This window comes from Jaculus jaculus, chromosome 11 (genome assembly GCF_020740685.1).
Source record: "Jaculus jaculus isolate mJacJac1 chromosome 11, mJacJac1.mat.Y.cur, whole genome shotgun sequence".
In the NCBI taxonomy this organism is placed as follows: domain Eukaryota; kingdom Metazoa; phylum Chordata; class Mammalia; order Rodentia; family Dipodidae; genus Jaculus; species Jaculus jaculus.
Window position 1 is genome coordinate 83,411,514 of NC_059112.1, and position 11,048 is coordinate 83,422,561.

The window sequence follows — 11,048 nt, forward strand, 5'->3', positions numbered from 1 at the left end:
CAGCACTGGGGCCGGCAGAGGCAGGATTATTAGGGCTGGCTGGCCAGTTATTCTAAGGGAAAAATGGCAAGCTCCAGGTTCAGTGACAGATTCTGTTCAGGGAAATGAGACAGATGAGGGGCAGAAGGCACCACAGTCCTCCTCTGACCTGTGCACACACATGCAGAGCACAACAGACAGGGAGAGAGAGGGAGAGAGGGAGGAAGGGAGAGGGGGGGAATGAGTCAGAATGTGGGATTCAGGACTGATAGCCCTCACTGGTGTTCTCTTTGCTTTTCTGGTCTGCTAGCCTTCTTGGGTGGCTTCCAGGGAAAGGAAGCTGCCATCCGACTAAATTCCAGGCAGAAAAGGAAAAGGTTCTTTCTTAAAGATCCACCTCAGAGTTCTCACCTACATTCTATTGGCCAAGCACATCTTCAAGAGAGACTAGGAAATGTACTTTTATAACATGGCATATGATTGCTCCCACAGTTCTAAATGTAGAAAACCAAGTTCCAGTCTTTGCTGTTTCCGAGATTGCAAGTGATTTGAAAAACAGGCTTTTAAAAAAGTTGCCTGTCATGGTAGCACGTGCTTTTAATCCCAGCACAAGCAGGAGGCAGAGGTAGGAGCACTACATAGTGAGTTCCAGTTCAGCCTGGACTAGAGTGAGACGTGAGACCCTACCTGGAAAAAAATAAAATAAAATAAATATATATATTTTAAATAAAAAAGAAAGAGGGCTGGAGAGATGGCTTAGCGGTTAAGTGCTTGCCTGTGAAGCCTAAGGACCCCGGTTCGGGGCTCGGTTCCCCAGGTCCCACGTTAGCCAGATGCACAAGGGGGCGCATGCGTCTGGAGTTCGTTTGCAGTGGCTGGAAGCCCTGGTGCGCCCATTCTCTCTCTCTCCCTCTATCTGTCTTTCTCTCTATGTCTGTCACTCTCAAATAAATAAATAAAAAATGAACCAAAAAATAAAAATAAAAATAGAAAATAAAAAAGAAAGAAAGAAAACAAAACAGAACAAAAAAGCTTACAAGACCTATGAGACCTAGTACAGTGTATCTGAAGGGAATAGAGCACCTAACATAAACATCCACTAATTTGATTACATTTATATTTTACTTGAAATCACATGCTTAAACATGGGACACACAAGAAGGCTCATAGGAAATTTAAGTGCAGTGTGTGTCTTCCATAAAATATATCATTTACTTTAGTGTCCCCTCAAGCTTGGTACATGACGTACTAATGCATTTGGCTTCATCACTCTGCTTTTTTACCATGTCATGTAGCCACATTTAAATAACATCATGCGCATATTTCAAAATAAGAAATGCACATTACTCTTTGAAGACTGACAAGCTGTAAGAATCCAGATTTAATATCAAGTACATCCGTAGAGGAGTAAAATAATTGCATTTCTAGATAAAAAATTAATTTTAGTACCCAGATGCTTAAAACAACTTTTTATTAATAAATGAGATGTATTATAATGAGTAATCATTATGAATAATTAATTATACAGCTTAGAAATTCACTCAAAAATCTCTATGATGTTCTAATTAGAGAAGCAATATATGTCTCCTAACAGCTCAGCGAGTTATAAAATTCCTGATAATCTCTCCCTAACTTTTTCTTATAGATATTCCTTCAGAAATTTCCATAGTTCTATGGATACTTACCAACTATCCCTAAATGGCATTAGGAATTATTGCTTTTTGCTTTTTTTGTTCTTTGTGTTTTTAAAAAAAATTTTTTTGAATTTATTTATTTATTTATTTGAGAGTGACAGACAGAGAGAGAAACAGGCAGATAGAGAGAGAGAGAATGGACGCACCAGGGCCTCCAGCCACTGCAAACGAACTCCAGACGCGTGCGCACCCTTGTGCTAACGTGGGTCCTGGGAAGTCAAGCCTCAAACTGAGGTCCTTAGGCTTCACAGACAAGTGCCTAATTGCTAAGCCATCTCTCCAGCCCTGTTCTTTGTTTTTGAAGAAGGGTCTCATTGTAGCCCCAGGCTGACTGCAACTCATGTTGATCCCCCTACCTCAGGATCCCAGGAGCTAAGAGAGCACACCACCATATACATTTTACACATCATACACTGTCACCATACACATCTTAGGAATTTTGTTTTGTTTTGTTTTTTGTTTTTTTCGAGGCAGGGTCTCACTCTGGCTCAGGCTGACCTGGAATTCACTATGTAGTCTCAGGGTGGCCTCGAACTCACGGCGATCCTCCTACCTCTGCCTCCCGAGTGCTGGGATTAAAGGCGTGCGCCACCACGCCCGGCGTAGGAATTATTTTTAATCTAGTCATTGTATTAGTGACATTTCTCAGAACTATGACAAAATATTTGAAAACCAATAAAGGAAGGAAGGGAGGGAGGGAGGAAGGGAGGGAGGGAGGGTTTATTCTGGTTCATAGTTTGAAGACACAGTCCATGATGGTGGAGACGGTGTGATGACTGGAGCATGAAGCGGTCACATTGTATCCACAGTCAGGCAAGAGAGAGAGAGAGGGAGAGACAGACAGACAGACAGAGAGAAAGACTGAGAGAGATGAATGCTGGCACTCATCTTGATTTCTCCTATTTTTATTCAGGATGGTGCCACCCACTTTCAGGGCGAGTCTTCCTCCCTCAGTTACACTTCTGTGGAAATTCCCATGACGACATATTCAGAGGTATATTTCCTAAGTGATGCTATTTCCATCCGAGCTGACAGTGAAGAGGGAGCAGGTCACAGCTATTTTAGCCTGACATCAGGAATGATTTATTGTTTGCATGTGCGAATAGTATGTGTGCACATGTGTGTGTGTGTGTGTGCAGATGTATGGTACTCCCATGCACACGTGTGCAGACTCCAGGGTGTATTCCTTGGTTGCTCATCCACATGTTTTCTTGAAACAGAGTCTCTCACTGAACACAGAAGGCTATTTATGGTCAGACTGGATGACCAGTGAGCCCCAGTGATCCTCCAGTTTCTGGTGGGGTTATGGGAATGAGGTTACAGGGGAGCCATGGCGATGCCCAGCTGTTTATATGGATGTTAGGGAATCAAACTCAACCCTGCTCAGACTCTCATGCTTGCAAAGCAAGTACTCTTAAACAGTGAGCTGTTTCCCCAGTCCCTGAGCTGGCCTACTAATAGTTATCAATAGTATAGATTTTTTTTTTGGAAGTTTTTTAAATTTTATTTGAGAGAGCTAGGGACAGGGCGGGGGGAGAGAGATGGGTGGGCCAGGCCTTCTAGCCACTGCAAATAAGGAAGAGTTATACCAGCTATATCAGGAGTGGGCAGGGTAGCAGTGTCTGGTTGCTAGGCAACAGAAAGGGCTCAGCTGAAGTTAGACTGGTTTCTGCTATGGAGTCAGCAAGAAGAGAGTTAACTGTTCTATTTAACAGCGTGGAGGAGTTATGATATCAGGATCCTGGTGGTGTGCTGGGGGCAACCCTTGGTTCTAACGAACTTGGGACTGGATAATTTGGAGACTGAACATAGACAACTCTTTGGAAGTTTCTGTTTTGTCTGTTTGTTTTTTGAAATGGGCACACCAGGGCCTCCAGACACTGCAAACGAACTCCAGACACATGTGCCCCTTGTACATCTGGCTTACATAGGTCCTGGGGAATCGAACCTAGGTCCTTTGGCTTCGCAGGCAAATGCCTCAACCATTAAACCATCTTTCCAGTTCTTTTTGGAAGTTTTATAACAAAAAGAAAGTGATCTGTGGGAAAGTAACTAGAGGGTAGTGTAGGGTTGAGGGAGATTTTGTTCTAAGGGTGTGAGAAATAACATCATTGTTGCTGGAAACAATATGCTATGAAAAGGGAAAGTGATTGTAACAGTGACCTTGTTGCTAGAACAAAACACTGGACCAGAATCAGCTTGTAGAGGGAAAGGGTTTATGTCTGGCTTACAGTGTTGAGGGGAAGCTTGTTTCAACATAGCAGGGAAGGCAGGACAGGAGAGGAAGCTGCCTTACATCGTCCAATGGCAGCAGAGAGCAGCAGCGGGAGTGAGCTGGCTGACACTTGCAAGGGGTCTGCTCCGTTCAATCCCAAGGCCCATCCAGGTGACACCCCTTCTTCAGCAAGGCTCTCCCTCTCAAAGGCTCCACCAGCTGGGGAGTATTATGAGGTTTAATAATGAACACATGAGCCTACGGGAGACACTTTTGACGTTCACATTGACAATGTGATGGAAATGGAGAATGGCTGCAGTAGTATTCTTGGAAAGAGTTAGATCTAGAAGAGTTGGCCTTCTGTGGTTCATTCATGTGAAGGGGAGGGAGAAAACACAGACGATGTGGGCATAGGTACAGAAGGAAGGTAGCATATCACGGCAGGCTTGTGGGAATTTTCTTTGGTGGCTTCCATTTTCTTAGCAACACAGACAACAGAGACTGTAGTTGGGTTTTGTCAGAAGAGAGAAACACAGTGTGAACTAGTTGTGTGGAAGCCTAGGAGCAGAGAGGGTGATATCATCTGATTGCTGGGCAGCAGGAAGGGCCCACTTGAAGTTAATGATCATGAATTTAAAGTGACACCAGTCAATATGACTGTTTGTTTTCTCATTCTCGTGTTCAGCTGCACTAGTGGGGAAATGGTGTGGAAGGAAGCTATAATTTAAACAGGTCGTAATTTTGCTCAGAACAGATGAGGAAGTGTAAGAGGGACCCAGGTACTGAGGTTCCACCCAAGGAATTTATTAGAACTACTGATCACCAGTTTTCAACTGGAGGTGAGAAGAGGAGATGTAAGGAGCAGAGAAATGATGGAAGGCTCTTTACTGGATTTCCCGCATTCTGTGGGTCTCCAGATGAGCTTCTCCCACTCATGGTGCTTGATGCTCTCTCAACTTTCTGAGTGGTTGGAAACTTTAATGAATCCTTTCTGTAGTGTTTGCCTTTCTCATCTCTTTATCTTCTCTTTTTGAGACTCACTGGATTCACATATTGAACTTCTCAACAAGTCTATATCTTTTTTTTTTTTTTGCTGTTGTTTTTTTTTTTTTTTTTTCCTTTTTCCTTTCTGACTCCTCATCTTCATTCAAGAATGCAATATCATCTTACAGTACTCTGGACGTATTAATTATTTGCTGTTTTCTAAATGGTCTCTGTTTTGTTCAAAGTTCTGTCCTGGTATTATCAAGTTTTGCACACTCATCCCCAAGCTTCAACTATTATATTAATATCTTACCAATTTGTTTAATCTACTGAGTCAACTTTTGCAAACACATTTTTTTTATTTGCAAGCAGAGGGATATAGAGGAGAGACAGAGAGAGTAGGCACACCAGGGCCTCCAGATGTTGCAAATGGACTGCAGATGCATGCACCATCCTGTGCATCTGGCTTTGCATGAGAACTTGGGAATAGAACTTAGGTCGATAGGACTGGCAGGCAAGTGCCTTAAGCACTGAGCCATCTCTCCAGCCCTGAAAACACCTTTTTTTTCTTTTGTCTTTTCTTTTTTTGGGGGGGTGGTGGTTGTTGTTGTTGTTTTTCAAGGTAGTGTCTCGCTGTAACTCAGAGCTGACCTGGAATGCACTATGTAATCTCAGGGTGGCCTTGAACTCATGGCAATCCTCCTACTTCTGCCTCCCAAGTGCTGGGATTAAAGGTGTGTGCCACCACGCCCAGCCTGTAAATACCTTTTAATGCATCATTTGAATTTCAATTATAATAGTTTGATGTGTGTGTGTGTGTGTCTTTTCAGGTGGTGTATGCCTGTGTGTGTACAGATGCATGTGCCCATGTGCCCATGTGCTGAGGCAAAAGGAAGATATTTTTTTCTACTCTTCTTAGGCCTTTTTCTATCACTGCGCCTGGGATTCACCAGTTTTCAGCTAAACAGGCGGACCTTGAGCCTCACCAGTCCCTCTGTCTCTTACCTCCTCACACTGGGGTTATAAGCATGCATGGCCACACCCAGCATTTTACATGAGTGCTTGGGGTCCAAATCCAGATCCTTATATTTGCATGGCAAGCATGCTTACCCTTAGCCCCTCAATTATAGTATTTGGACATGCATGTCTTCTGAATTTTAAATGTTAACTTAGGTGACTTATCACTCACCATGCTCTTCCACCATCATTGTCTGACCTGCTTGGATTTCACACCTCATTGCTTTAATAAAATATTTGGGATCGAGAGATGACTTAATGGTTAAGTCACTTGCTTGTGAAGCCTAAGGACTTAGGTTAGATTCTCCAGGTCCCATGTAAGCCAGATGCACAAGGTGGCATGTGTGTCTGGAATTTGTTTGCAGTGGCTAGAGGCCCTGGCTCACCCATTCTCTCACTCTCTCTCTCCTTTGCCTGTCTCAAATAAAAATAAAGATTAAATAAAATTCTCATTAATATCCAGAAATATTTTGTCCTGTTATCTTTTTCTGACTGATAAAATGCCAAACCCTGAAGATACTAAGACAACTTCTCATTCCTTCCAAGGAAACTAGGGTTGCAAAGGAAAGGAAAAATTGGGAGCTGCCTGCATTTAGAATCACTCCTCTCAAGAAGACCCTTGGCACTGTTTAGTGATCTTACGACATTTCCTGGGCAATTCACTCGTCATTCTCAGCAACAAACTTACAAAAAATACACATCTCTCAGACATTCAACCATCTTCATAAGACATAGTGCAAACTTATTTTCATATTTAGCAGTTACTTGGGTACATTAATTCATTTTCTATTTTTTCTTTTTCTGTCATCCTTTATCTAAAAAGCTGGCTCTTTGGGCTGGAGAGATGGCTTAGTGGCTAAGGCACTTGCTTGTGAAGCCTAAGGACCCAGGTTTGATTTCCTAGTAACCACATAAGCCAGATGCACAGGTGGCGCACATGTCTTGAATTCATTTGTAGAGGCAGGAGGCCCTGGTGCTCCCATTCTCTCTATCTGCCTCTTTCTCTCTGTCTCTGTCTCTCTATCTATCTCAAATAAATAAAAATTTAAAAATAAAAATAGGGCTGCAGAGATGGCTTAGCGGTAGAGCACTTGCCTGTGAAGCCGAAGAATACCAGTTTGAGGCTATATTCCCCAGTACCCACGTGAGCCAGATGCACAAGATGGCACATGCATCTGGAGTTTGTTTGCAGTAGCTAGAAGCCCTGGCACACCCATTCTATCTGCCTCTTTCTCTCTGTCTGTCACTCTCAAATAAATAAATAAAACAAAAAAATAAAAATAAATAAATAAAAATAATCTCTCTTTTTATTTGCAAGGCTAATTTTTAGGATGGTTTCTTTTTTATTGACAATTTTCATAAATGAAGACAATGTAATTTGACCAAGTTCTCTCCCAATACCCTCTCTTGTCCCCTACCTCACCCATCGCCCTTCACTGAAATCCTTCTTTCCAACAAGACTGTCTTTCATTTTGATGACTTTTTCCCACACTTCCATCATTGCCATGAAGATGAGCTCAATTTTTTGGAGGTAGCAACAGCCATTATGAGGTCATAATGTAACTTTCATATTGTGTCTGGAAGATAGTGTCCTAAAGTGCTTCTCCTTGTTCTCTGGCTGTGACATTCTGCTGTCATCTCCTTTGTACTGTGCCTGAGCCTTGTAGGGGATGCTATAGATGTCTTAATTAGTACAGACCACTCAATCTTCACTTATTCTCAGCATTTTGGCAAGTTTCAAGTATTCCCCAATAATCACCATCATCTGCAAAAAGAAGCTTCTCTGACCAAAAGTGTGATTGGCACTGATCTATGGGAATAAACATAATATAAATACTTACAGGGCAATTTGATGGGCACAGCATATCTATTTAGTCAATCAACAATAGAGGCTTCCCACCTAGGGTCTATGACCTTCTCAACCATAGGTTTTGGACTAGGTAGTCAGTACAGGCATGCATCTTCTCCCATGGAGCAGGTCTTAGATACAGTCAGAAAGCAGTTGGTTACCCCCATAATAGTCAGGCCACAATTGCACTCGAGAGCACATCTTGGCTGGCTAATCAGTTATATAGCACACAGGGTTGTTCAAAAGTTGCATCAACTTGATGAATTTCCTGCCCCATTAGGTTGCACTATGCCAGTAGCCATGGGGGAAGAAGTTCAGTTCCAGCTTGGGTTTTCATTGTCCTGCTACCAACATGTGTATTGTCTTCAGCAACAGGTTCTTACTACCTAGTTCTGATGGGCATCCAAGAACTTTGGCAAGAAGCTATATTGTTTGGGGGAGCCTTAAGGGTCTCCATGACCAACAGGTCATTGGAAGTATCCCACCCTGACCCTTGGGTTTTTATTGCAACAACCTATTTGTACTCTGAAAACAGCATTATTTGCTCTCATAGGAAGTCTCTTCTCTAATTAGGTCTATAAGGCCATTTTTCAAACCTTTGCTTGGGCCAGGCATGGTGGTACATGTCTTTAACCCAAGCTCTTGGGATTCTGAGGTAGGAGAATTGCTGTGAGTTTGAGGCCAGTATGAGACTATGTTGTGAAGTCTAGGTCAGCCTGGGCTCAAGTGAGACCCTACCTGAACAACAACAGCATTCATTGCCTATATGAGAAGGGAGCCAAAGAAATAAAAACTTCATTTCAGTAAAATATCATGATCATATAATTTATATAAATCCAAAAACATCTTAGTTCTGTTTAGTAAGGTTTTACTTCTGAGCACAGGCAAGCAACTATGATTGATGCAAGACAAGAAGGTATGTATTGAATGAAAAATGAGGGGTGGGGAGATTACTCAGTAGTTAAAGGCACTGCTCAAAAAGATGTCCAACCTAGGTTTGATTCCCCAGTACCCACATAAAGCCAGATACACGAAAGGGTGCCTGCATTTGGAGTACATTTGCAATGGCACAAGACACTGGCACATCCATTCTTTCTCTCTCTCTCTCTCTCTCTCTCTCTCTCTCTCTCTCTCTCTCTTCACAAAGAAAATAAAAAGAAAAGAAAAATGGATAACTTGAACTACATGTGGTGGTGTGCACCTGTAATCCTGGCATTTTGAAGGTAGAAGCAGAAGGATTGGGAGTTCATGGTCACCTTTGGCTACATGACAAGGACATACTGGGCTAATTGAGACACTGTCTCAAAAATAAAAAAATAAAAAAATTATAGATAATTCATAGGATTTTTCAGGATGATAAAAAAAAAATCATGTTTGGGGCTGGAGAGATGTCTTAGCAGTTAAGGTGTTTGCTTGTGAAGCCTCGAGACCCAGGTTCGATTCCCCAGTACCCACACAAGCCAGATGTACAAGGTGGTGCATGTACCTGGAGTTTGTTTACAGTGGCTAGAGGCCCTGGTGCATCCATTCTCTCTCTGTCTCTCTCCAATAAATAAATGAAATGTTTTTTAAAAAAGAGAAAAATTAAAAATCAGGCTTGGAAATCAGACCTGAAAGAGGTCAACTAAGCATTAAGGAACACTGTGGTCAAAATCAGTCCCTGGACTCTAGCTGGTAAAGGCATTGTTGCTGCTGTCACCACGCCTGGCCACAGCGACTGACTCTGGGCTGTCCCTGGGGGCTGGTGTGGCTGCAATGTCTGTTGCTGGGACCAAACCAGGCCTCCACTGACACAACTTTTACAGGTCACAAAGTCTTGACTCACTATCTGGAGTGGGTGGGTCATATTTATCAGGCCTTCATCTTTGGCCTTCTCTCCACCTGCAAAGGAGTTCATAAGCGAAGAGTTGTTCTGTTGGTCTCCTAAGATAGGAGGAGAGCTTCCCTTCCTACCACAATTCACACAGGGTAGGAATCAAAAAGGGGCTTCAAAAACCTAATCAAAAGCCTATGGCAGGGGAGGTCATAAGCCTTAGGAGTATAAAGCCTGCTCTTGTCTGGATAAATGCATTTACTCTCACCAAACAGCCCTGAAAGCACTACACTTAATGTTCATACTCATATATTAATGCTACTCTCACTTCTGGTTAGAGAATCTTCTCTGTTCAGATGGCAATGACCACTGGGATGACCCAAAAGGCAACATAGTGCTGAGAAGAAGGGACGGAGGAGTGTCCAGCACTGAAACATCTCTATCACACTCTCTAAGGCTCAGGGTCCATTGTAGAGGAGGTGGTGGAATGTAAGAGCCAAGGGAAGGGACCACTCCTTACATACAACTGTCCAGACAGAAATTGGCCTTGATATCCATGATCTTGCAGTGCCTAGCACTACTGACACAAGACCCTTGTAATAAGAGAAAAAAATGATGACATTAAATTAAGAGAGACTAATGGAGAGAGGGAGGGGATATGATGGAAAACAGAGTTATGAAGAGGAAAGTGGGGGATGGGAGAGAAATACTATGGTTTGTTGTCTGTAAGTACAGAAGTTGTCAATAATACACACACACACACACACACACACACACACACACACACATATGTATTAAAAAGGGGGGTTTCAGATAGCACACAGTCTCCCTAGTTCACCCATGTGAAGAAATATGGTGACTATGAAAGAACTTGCGACCTGTGCTGAGTAACATAACCCATGATGTTTAATTAAAGTGGTATGAAAATGTATAACTCCAGCTATTATTTATATTTATCATTATATATGCTTTATATCATATAACTATTGCCAATTTGTGACATTATTCATCATTAGATATATGAGCATTCCACACTTGGACTATATTTACTGTTGACTATTGCAAATTGTGTTGCTCTGAACATTGGATTCTAGACCTGAGTGGCCACAACCAGCTGTTGTTGAGGATGCTGGGGAAGTGGGGTGGTCTCAAGCCGCCATACTTGTGTAAGTATTATTAACCATGAGCCATCTCCCTAGTTTTAACTTTTTCCAACCACCATACAGGTTTCCCAAATGGTGCAACTTTCCAGCAACAGAGTCCAAATGTCTCCAAAACCTAACAATTAAACATTTTAACTGAAATTTTTTTCATACATGTTGTGGTGGTTTGAATCAGATGCCCCCCATAAATGCATGCGTTCTGAATAATTGGTCCTCAACTGAGAGCAACTTGGTCCTCAGCAAGGGTGGAGCCTTGCCACTAGCTTGCCAGTGTTGGTTGGCTCACTCTCCTGCTGATGCTGTCAACCCAATGTTGGCAAGTAGGTGGGCGATG